The sequence below is a fragment of the Podarcis bocagei genome, assembly GCF_964188305.1.
Source record: "Podarcis bocagei genome assembly, chromosome: 2".
NCBI lineage: Eukaryota > Metazoa > Chordata > Lepidosauria > Squamata > Lacertidae > Podarcis > Podarcis bocagei.
This window is the reverse complement of record NC_138126.1, coordinates 72,209,743-72,220,312: the sequence shown is the minus strand read 5'-3', so window position 1 is coordinate 72,220,312 and position 10,570 is coordinate 72,209,743. Positions and strand designations below refer to the sequence as shown.

Below are 10,570 nucleotides of genomic sequence, written 5' to 3'. Positions count from 1 at the left end.
GGGCAGCCCAGAGCCTACGCAGGCCCAAGCCACCGCAACTCTACCAGGAGAGATGTGTGGCTTGGGCGCACTGCAGGCCCAGCAGTGAGTGCCGCCCAGAATTTTGTCACACACACACACACCCCTCAGTGGCGACACCCAGGGCGGCCCACACCCACCACACACCCCTTCCTCCACCCCTGACATCATATATAATTGAAGTATATGTTATTTAACATATATATCACACATATTAAGAGGCAACCACTATTATGACTAATTCAAGGCTTGCTTCCTCACTACTCATTTGCTAATTAATTTACATGTAAGTGAATATTCCAATGTCCCAATAACATTGAACCTAAGTTTGCCAAGAAAGAGTCAATGAGAGGAGAAACTGAAAACTATTTTGATAGCATACAACCAGGCAGACAGCACTCTCAAATCTGGTACCATCTATTCCCACTTTTGACAAGCACTGAATTTTACTACCATGACCTTTGAATAAATCCAGCTATGCGGCTCAGAAACTGTTAAGCTTTAAATTAGTATTATATGCTGAAATACAGAAGGATATTCATCCACACAACTTTCACATTCACAACCAAAGGTGTGTCCCCCCCATTCTACACTTCCTTTTTTAAAAAAAAGCTGGCCTAACAAACTAGGTTTTTTCCTTTCTTTTCTTTTCTTTTCTTAAAATTGTTTGGGAACTTTAGTTTTTGTTTTTAACCAGGGGTAAAGAGCACTCCAGGGATTCTGGGAAGAGTAGCTTTCAAAAGGAGAGCTGTGGAAAAATCTGGTGAGTGAAGGAACTTCTGTTCATAACCCTCCATATCCTGTTGCACTAATTTAAGACTAATTAAACTCTGTTGCAAAAGAGACCATCTATTAAAAGCAGCTATGCACAATGCAGAAGCTCAAGAACCCAATTCTGTCACCTTGGTTCCCTCTCTTGATTAGAGGATAGTAAATAATTGGCTTTCTCCATTGCTAATAGTAAATCTGTAGGCCTGACACTTGGGGAGCAAAATCTAATCCTAGTACACCAGCATCCTTATAAAAGGAGAATCTGGATGAATAAAAAACAAGGAGGGGTATTCATTTTTCTGGAAGCTAGCAAAGGAATAAGCCACCTGCCTTTGCCATGAGGATTAGGACACAGAACACTTTTTTATTCTACAAGTTGATCACTCTCAGAAGCTGAAACCATAATAGCCTTTGTGTCATTATAAAAGCACTGCACATTCATGAAAAAGTGATTTGTGTTGGAAAGTAATCCAGAGTAAACTGAATTGAATATTTTATGGAAATTAACTAGGCTTAGAATTTTGATACATTTTGACTATGCAATTTCCCCCCTGTGTTGGAATCTCATGTACTTTAAATGATAGTTTAGCAAAAATGACAACTGAAAAGAATGATTTTTCAAGAGTTATGACATGTAGCAGAGCAGCAGTCATTGCCTACCTGCAAAACAGACCATTGAAGCCAAAGTGCACAGAACCTCCCATTAAAAAATACTATTTATATGAGTTTATGGGTTAAGGGAACTTGGGAATTTAAATGTTTCTCTTTCTTGAAGTGGGCAATTATTTTGCGCAGGTTGATGTAAGACAGAACAAGCCACAGTGGAGCTCACTTTTGTATTTTTACAGCTTCAATTTCAAGTTGGTATCAGATGTACTAATCCCTTGGAAACTGCACATAAATCATTGCAATTCAATGAAAAGTAACAAAGAGTTTAAGAAAAAGCTCGAAAATATATTCTCCTAACAGTAGTGAATCGTGAAGGCAATTGAGAGAGAAAAATTGTCACTGGTGATGTGTGCAAAGTAATACAAAATGGTAGGAGGGGAGAACGTTAATTACAATCTATGGTGCAGACTGGGTCCAAAGGTTTCTGACATTCATCTATAAAATGCTTCCTCCAGTCTTCAGCCTAGTCCTCCCAACATTATTCTATTCTATTCTTCTATTCTATTCTATTCTATTCTATTCTATTGTTTTTTTATTTAAGTTGTATACTGTCCGTCATATGAAGATCACAGGGCAATTCACAAGATAAAAACACTCCTCCTCTCCATTACAGTGTGAATTACTCCTGTTTCTTTCTCTCTCTCTCTCCCTCTCTCACCCCCGCCTCCCAGGATTTTAACAGAGAATTCTACCCAGCACTAACTATGTCCTGCATAACCTGGACTAAGCCAGAAAGTGATGGAATCATCTAAAATGAAGGTAAGACTCTGTTTTAAGAATTCCTTTAAAACAAAAAACAAAACAAAAACCTCAGATTTTGACTCTCTGGTTACCTTTCTGATGCCATCAGAAGCCGATTTGCCTATTGTGTAGAGAACATCCCTGCTTTCCAACTCTACAATTCTATGATTCAAACACCTCACCCAAAATCTTTTTAAAGGTGCCACTTAAAGCAAAGAGTCTTCATCAGAGGAGAGAAATGATTCTCATCTCTCCCTTTGATCTTGAGGATCTGTCAATTTGTTCCCGTCAAGGTGTTGAAGGTGATATGGGTAAGGCATGCTCTATTTGCACAGAGCCATCCTCAGTACCCACCCAATGGTCAGAAAATCTGTTTCCACTGGATGGTGTAGAGAAGCCATCTCCTGCTGCAAGGAACTACAGTGGTAGCTCAGGTTAAGTACTTAATTCGTTCCAGAGGTCTGTACTTAACCTGAAACTGTTCTTAATCTGAAGCACCACTTTAGCTAATGGGGCCTCCTGCTGCTGCTGCGCCGCCGGAGCACAATTTCTGTTCTCATCCTGAAGCAAAGTGCTTAACCTGAAGCACTATTTCTGGGTTGATAGAATCTGTAACCTGAAGCATATGTAACCTGAAGTGTATGTAACCCGAGGTACTGCTGTATTATATTGCCAACAGAGACACTGGTGGCGCTGTGGTCTAAACCACTGAGCCTCCTGGGCTGCTGATCAGAAGGTCAGCAGTTCGAATCCCCGCGACGGGGTGAGCTCCCGTTGCTCTGTCTCAGCTTGCCAACCTAGCAGTTCGAAAGCACACCAGTGCAAGTAGATAAATAGTTAACGCTGCGGCGGGAAGGTAAACACCATTTCTATGCGCTCTGGCTTCCATCATGTTATACCATTGTGCAAGAAGAGGTTTAGTCATGCTAGCCACATGAGCCAGAAAGCTGTCTGCAGACAAACGCCTGCTCCCTCAGCCTGAAAAGTAAGATGAGTGCCGCAACCCCATAGTCGCCTTTGACCAGACTTAACCATCCAGGGGTCCTCTATCTTTACCTTTTTTACCTATATTACCAACACCCATCCCGGCAATCCATTGCTAAGTACACAAGATCCAACTGTGAGATCCCTAACCCCTGGCAATATTCAGATCAGCTTTCCTTCATATCAGATTCACCAAATACTTGGTAAAATCAGATAGAGTGCAATTTTGAAAAATATTTCATTCGCATGCCTGAACCCTGCATACCTTAACGTACCCTCTGAATCTCATAGGTACCAGGTTCCACCTTAGTTGGCCATTCAGAATCCCTGACTGGTCATGCACTGAAACATTTTATACATTCCTCTCAAAGACGACAAACCTGCACATGGATCTTTCTTCAAACTCCAGCTGTGCTGGAAACCATTGTCCCTCAATTCTTTGGGGAAGGGCCATAGTTCCATGATAAAGCATCTGCTTTGATTCAGAAAGTCCCCCATTTGCCCTCTGCCAGGTATAGCTGGAAAAAGACTTCTGCCTGCAACCCTAGAGAGCTACTACCAGTCAGTGTAGCCAATATTCAGCTAGATGATCCTATGGCCTAAGTATAAGGTAGCTTCCTATGTTTGTCTGTTTAGACCACTCCCCTTCCATGGGGGGTGGAGTTGTGGACGGGCATCCAAGACCTCACTGTGACCTGGCAGGGGACAGAGTGATGCCGCCTCATCATCGGGACTCCCAGCCACGTCATGTCCCCCGCTGACCAATCGGGTTAGCCGGGGGGGGGGCATAGCCTGACAAAGTAGCTTCCTATGTTTGTTTGTTTACTTCAATTGACTTTCTACTCTGCTCCCTCTGCTAATGGTCTTCTCTACTTTCTTCTTTCTCTTATACAGTGGTACCTCGGGTTAAGTACTTAATTCGTTCCGGAGGTCCGTTCTTAACCTGAAACTGTTCTTAACCTGAAGCACCACTTTAGTTAATGGAGCTTCCTGCTGCCGCCGTGCCGCCGGAGCACGATTTCTGTTCTTATCCTGAAGCAAAGTTCTTAACCTGAAGCACTATTTCTAGGTTAGCGGAGTGTGTAATCTGAAGCGTATGTAACCTGAAGCGTATGTAACCCGAGGTACCACTGTATGTAGGTCAGCAATGAAGGGTTTCTTTCAACATCTCCAACAGAGCATGTCAAGGGAAGAGAGGCATGCTCTCTCTTTTCCCTATTTGGCCACAGGCCTACAACTATGGATCTCAAGAAAAATAAACTCCCTGTTGTTTTGTTCATGTAGACATTGAACCTGCATTGCAGCAGGAAGCTTAGGGAAGTATGGTGGTGACATTCTAGAGAGCAGCAGAGAGGCATATTCTAGGCAACTGTAATAGGTTATCTTTAGGACATGCAATGCATGAGCTGCTGCTGGGCGATACTGAGACAGAGAGCTTCTTGGGGAAAGTACCAACATTAGATGGCGGCTGAGGATAGAAAATTGGACCTCCAAGTCAATGAGCTTCAGTAACAAAGACAACTTCCACATATTTCATATTTGAATGAAAATTACTCCACAGGTGGCTTCAGTGTTTTATTTTTCCATCCTAATTTGGTCAGATTCTTGTATCTTGGCACTTCAGTCTTTTACTGCAGATAATTTTCTACTAAATGAGGTTCTTGAATCTGAAACAAATACACCTCACAAAGCAAATGCATCTCTTGTCGGTCTGCATGATAAGTATTAAAATAAGCTTTGTAACGGTTCATGCAGGGAATATTTATACAAGAATGCTGCAGATGTTGTAAAGCAATGGTAATTGCCAAATCAATCATTCTTAACCTTTTGTCTCAGACATTACATAACGCTTATGTTAAAGCTTGGCTTAATTTTTCAGGGTATAAGTGGTGCTGTAATCATAGCTATAACGTACAGGTTCACTGGAGCCTTCGTTTTAAATGTACCGTTGTCAGTTTACACAGAAATCTGACTATAAACCATCTGTTGCTGAAACTGGTCATTATCAATTTTGTCAGTCTGTTACTAAGTTCTGCAGATGCTAACCAGTTGGAACCATCTGTTTGTGTCAAAAAGTAACAGTTCATTTTGAAGGAGAGAAAACTGGCATTATTGGAGAATACTTGCAATGTGCTCTTGACCTCAGCAGAGGTAGAGCAAACCAAGATATCAGAGTAACAGTCATTTGTGAAATAAGTATGCTAAAAGAAATGACTATTTGTATCTCACTTCCCTGCAAGGTCAACTTGAAGCTACTGAGTAACAATATTCCAGAAATTGACTTAATACTCGTTTTCTATTTCTGTAGATTGTGGCCTGAATTTCTGCACTGGATATAAGGGTTCCAAATTTGCCTTATGTTCTGAAGTCAGACTTGGTAATTCTAGCTGAATTTTTTGCCCTATACTCCCTCCCTTCACTGTGATTAGTTCACTCCCTCCCTTCCTCACATCACACACACACACACACACACACACACACACACACACACACACACACACACCTTCCACAACCCACTGGTGCAATATGATCTACCACCTTTGGGGAATCATTATTTTAAAGTGTAGCATGTTGAAGGGGTAATATTTTAGTTTGCCATGAGCTAGCTCAATTGTATGGGAACATAAATGAAATAATGAATTTATTTGATGGATCTCACAGCAAATGTCAAAATTCAACAACTTACCCAGGAATCTATCTTCCTAAAGAATGTGTTCTAGTGCACTAACGGCGCATGCAGGTAATGTATTTAAAATAATAAAGCAGAATGGGGCCTATTATCACTGAAGGCTCATTCTTTTCCTTGAGTCTCTGTCATGCCATTATTTATTATTTTCCTAGTTCACGTACAGCTGCTCAAAATCACAGGAATAAAAGCCCTGTGCTCAAAGAACTGGTGAGACTGAAAGATATTCCCATGAACGTTCACTGAAAACAGAACAAAGAAATGAACATGATAATGATCAAATTTCAAATCGGATACACTGTTCAAACCACAGAAGCTAGATACACTTCCATGACAACACTAACATGACAACAATAATATTTACTGCATGTAGCTCATGCATTCAGGATTTCTTTCATAAATATCACAGCAACTAGTGAGCAGATTTTATCATCTACTACTGTGGTAGAGGATGAGGCTATTCAGTTTTCCTGTTTAGTCATGATCATGCACTCCATTTTGTATAGTACTGGTAAACTTTTTCAGTTTTTTAATTATTATTTTTAATGGTACAACAGTGCTTTCATAGACTACTGTCATGATTATGTAGATATTGTATAGTCTGTTTCCTGCAAAAATGTAAGTAAACTGGAATATTTATTATTTAAAAAATAATATTCAAGTTGGAATAATAATAATAATAATAATAATAATAATAATAATAATAATAATAATAATAATAATAAATAATTTATTTATACCCCATCCATCTGGCTGGGTTTCCCCAGTCACTCTGGGTGGCTTCCAACAAAATATTAAAAATACAATAAAACATCAGACATTAAAAACTTCCCTAAACAGGGCTGCCTTCAGATGTCTTCTAAAAGTTGTTTATTTCCTTGACATCTGATGGGAGGGCATTCCATGGGGCGGGTGCCACTACCAAGAAGGCCCTCTGCCTGGTTCCCTGTAACTTCACTTTTCGCAGTGAGGGAACCGCCAGAAGGCCCTTAGAGCTGGACCTCGGTGTCCGGGCTGATGGGGGTGGAAGGTAAGGAAATGACCCCGACTATGAAATTTGCCACTTGAAGGAACTGCTTCACAGTGCATCATGGCATGGCTGGCCTTGGAGATAGAACCATCATTGCCCATACACTCTGAAAGCATCCTTAGAGATTATACAAATATATTCCAATCCCAACCAAAAGCAATCCCTGGAAGTTCAAACGGAATTAGTCTAACACCACTGCTGTTTAACTTTTATTATGTGCAAGTACTTATTGTTAACTTTGAGCTCCACATTTCTTTGTTCCTGCAAATATTGTAAAAATGAAAAGGAACAGTGTTACATAAAAGTACAAATCTGATCATATAAGTATTAACTCGGGGCATTTGGTGCACTGAGGAGAGATCCCAAGTGCTTCCTGGTTTAGTTTTCCAGAAACACAATTACACAATTAGGCCTTCCAGGCTGGAACTTAAAAGATGTATAAGACCTGTGTGGGGCAAACTAATCATTGCTGGCTTCCCTCTCTCAATCTCTGCTTAGGAGTGGCAGGAGTGCAGTGCATTGTGCGCTTATTAAAGTACAAGGCCTTTGAAAAGATACAGGTCCCTTACCAAAGCAGCAGCCTGAGAATTCTAGCCACAATACAGGCACACAGGAGAGTTCCCCACACCCAGGGGTGGCCTATGTGGTTTTTATTACTTTGGGTTCCCATTTGACATACTGTGTTGGTTGCTTCATATCACCTGTAGGACCCTAAGCATCTTCATGAAATAGTATTCTTCCTCTGCCGCTATACACTCTGCCGCAGAATATTTTAGAGATCAGGTCTGCATGAAGCCAATATGCTAATGTCATTTTGTTTCGGCCAACATTACCAGCAACAGAGGGTGAGGCAGCCTTTGCCAGTCTGGTGCAGTCTATGTATTTTGGGCTAAAGTTCCCATCAGCAAAAGCCAGCACAGCTGCAGCAGATGGGAGTTGTATACTTAACTATCTGGGATGCACCAGGCTGGCAACGACTGTGCTAACGGCTTCAGGAAATGGGGATAGAGGTTGAAATAGCATAGGAACAAGGCATGGAATTCAGCTTGCACACCAGATCCAAAGACTCTAGTCACTGCAGAGAATACCCATAGTTTTGTGCTGTTATAAAGGGTTGCCAAGTCCCAAAAATTTTCTTGGACTCATTCTGATGCTTCCCTTCTTCCCTGGGTATCTGCTATGTGCTCTGCACACCTAACAATCAACTGGCAACCACAAATAAAGGTTGTCTGTCCAGAACTATCCAATTTTTTTCAAGGTTGGTTTGCTTCTTAGTTTTTGGTTTTTTTGTTCCAAAGCAATTTGAAAGTGACTGTACTAAAAACAGTAAGTTAACTATAGCCCTTAGGTTTACCCTAGCAAACCACAGATATCCCCCCCCCCCATGACATTGGAAAAGACATGTCTTAAAGCTGCAACTTCACCATAAATAACAGCTGGAACAAAACCACCCTAAACTGCTATGTATATACTACAAACAGGAGCTAAATTCATCTGCAGTAGAGCAGCCAAAATGAATGACAGATTTGATTCATACGCTCAGCGTGAAAGATGCACAATTAGATGTACAATGATGTTTCTAGCCAGGAGTAATGCAAATTCATATATATCTAGTGATGATGTCAATATATGCTTAGCAGGAGAGCAGGATGAACAACAAACATTTGAATGTTCATATACATCCAAGTGGATACTCTACTTGAACTAGATCTTATAAATCATAAAAACAATCTTTAAAATTTGTTTAGGGAGGAAATACAATAGAATCAGGAACCATCAACTCAATATTCATAACATTGTGCATGATTATCTGCATGGGAAATAGTTACAGATGGTTTTGTCTGCATTTGGGAACTGCATAATCTAAGGACGGTAAATCCTTCCCAATTATGGTTTAACTTTGACATATGCCACGTATGTAGCCTGCAAGCATGACTGATCCAGTCAAATTTTAATTACGGTACAACCTCATTTATTCCCCTTCCCTGAGGGACATTCAAGTCATTCAGATAACTAATAGTTCAGGTACGTGGGGCAGCTACTTTTGTAAGGCAACACTGGCATATGGTGCCTAAGGAAAACACAATGAATTTGGGCAAAACTGTTTCTGGTATATTTTGCATGTCAAAATTTACCTTTAATGTCATCACCCCAAATTTCTGTCTATTATTTCCTTAGTGGTCATGAACAACTTACTCTGAAGACCAGTTCTGAAAAATGTCACACTCCCAACAAATCTCAGTTGTACAGCAAAGCTTATCTTATGCATGTTTTTACATGCAAGTCCCACTAAGTTCAAGTGTGCATGCATAGGTGTCCAGGCCACTTAAAATACTGCATTTGTAGGTGTAAGCTTAAGATATGTTTACACTTAAAAACATAAAGTGCAATTGCAACAGGTATCATACACTAGTCAGGGGGTTACGACTGGCTGCGGGTCCCTGATTAATGCACAGTCGGGGGCAAACCCCAAGTTTACGTTCATATGGTTCATATGGTTATGGTTAGAATCAAAGCACGACAAAGCTCCAAGGAACTACTCACCTCCTATTAAGGCAGAAAACAACCCTTTTGAGAGGGTGCAGATAACATCTGTAAATAACTACTTACATAAGCAATCTAAAATTCATCTAAAGTGGGGGTGCCCTGCTTTGGATACCTCATCTTAGATTGGATACGTTTCTGCTAGCAGCAGGGCTGTTTTGCTCTTGACACCTTCATACATAGTGCAAAACTTCCTCCACACATGAACCCTGGTCATTTAGTTATTTCCTTGCCTTTGAAAGGCAGGTGAAGTTCTTAAATTCTACTAGCAGAAAGTAACTAGGAATTTCAAATCTGAAAGCTGGAGATTTTTTTAGTGTTTCTCTTATTCTTTTGCTATAATTGGGTTGTTGGTCCTTAGCATTATTAATGTGTTTTAACATTCTTAATGCCTGATCAATTCTTTGTGCATTTTATACTTTTTGGCTTTCTGCAAGTCAAAAAGAAACAATGACACACTTTTGGAGCCAGTAAGAGTTTCCATTTTGTTCCATTGGATCAGAATATGTCTCCGATTTCATTTGTGTGTCAAGGTAATTGCGTATTCTAAATAGGGCAACAGTAGACAGAAAACTCAGTGCATCTTCCCAAATGTGAGCAACGAAGAAAGCTAGTTAGCCTTGCTCCGTTACTCATCCTAATTAAAATATGTGTCAAGAGTCTCAATTGACTTTTCTGCTCTTTTCTCTAGATACGTCACACTCCTTCCCACAAGAACAGCACAGAATGTTGATGCTTTTCTATTCTGCTTAATTTCTGAAATAAAGGGCTGGAGGACAAAGGACAAAATAGTAGCTTTTAAACACACAGCCTTTCACATGGACAGCCTTTCACCCAGATGATACTTTCTCTAATACCAGGTGTATGGAGGTTACTCTATTAATGATTGACAAAAGATGCTCTGTTCTTCTGGCGGTGGCTCAAATCCAGGAATTCCCAAATAACACAGATTAGTTTAACCCATTTCAATCTGATATTTAACCTGGTTTCGGAACTAAATCTGCCTTAGTTGCCCTGGCTGATAACCTTTGCGAGAAATAGGTGAATGCATACCTGCTGATTCTCCTAGGGTTGCCATATCCCAAAAGTGAAAATCCAGACAAAGCTGTTGACTTTTGGGGAGGAGA

At 40.5% G+C, this 10,570-nt stretch overlaps 1 long non-coding RNA gene across 1 annotated transcript; it reads left to right on the top strand.

The window, feature by feature from the left end:
• Positions 1-700: 700 nt before the first annotated feature.
• Positions 701-10,225, top strand: LOC308582507. The gene is made up of 4 exons (XR_014005717.1): positions 701-781; positions 2,130-2,217; positions 5,492-5,560; positions 10,135-10,225. It is a non-coding gene; the product is annotated as an uncharacterized lncRNA (long non-coding RNA).
• Positions 10,226-10,570: the final 345 nt, after the last annotated feature.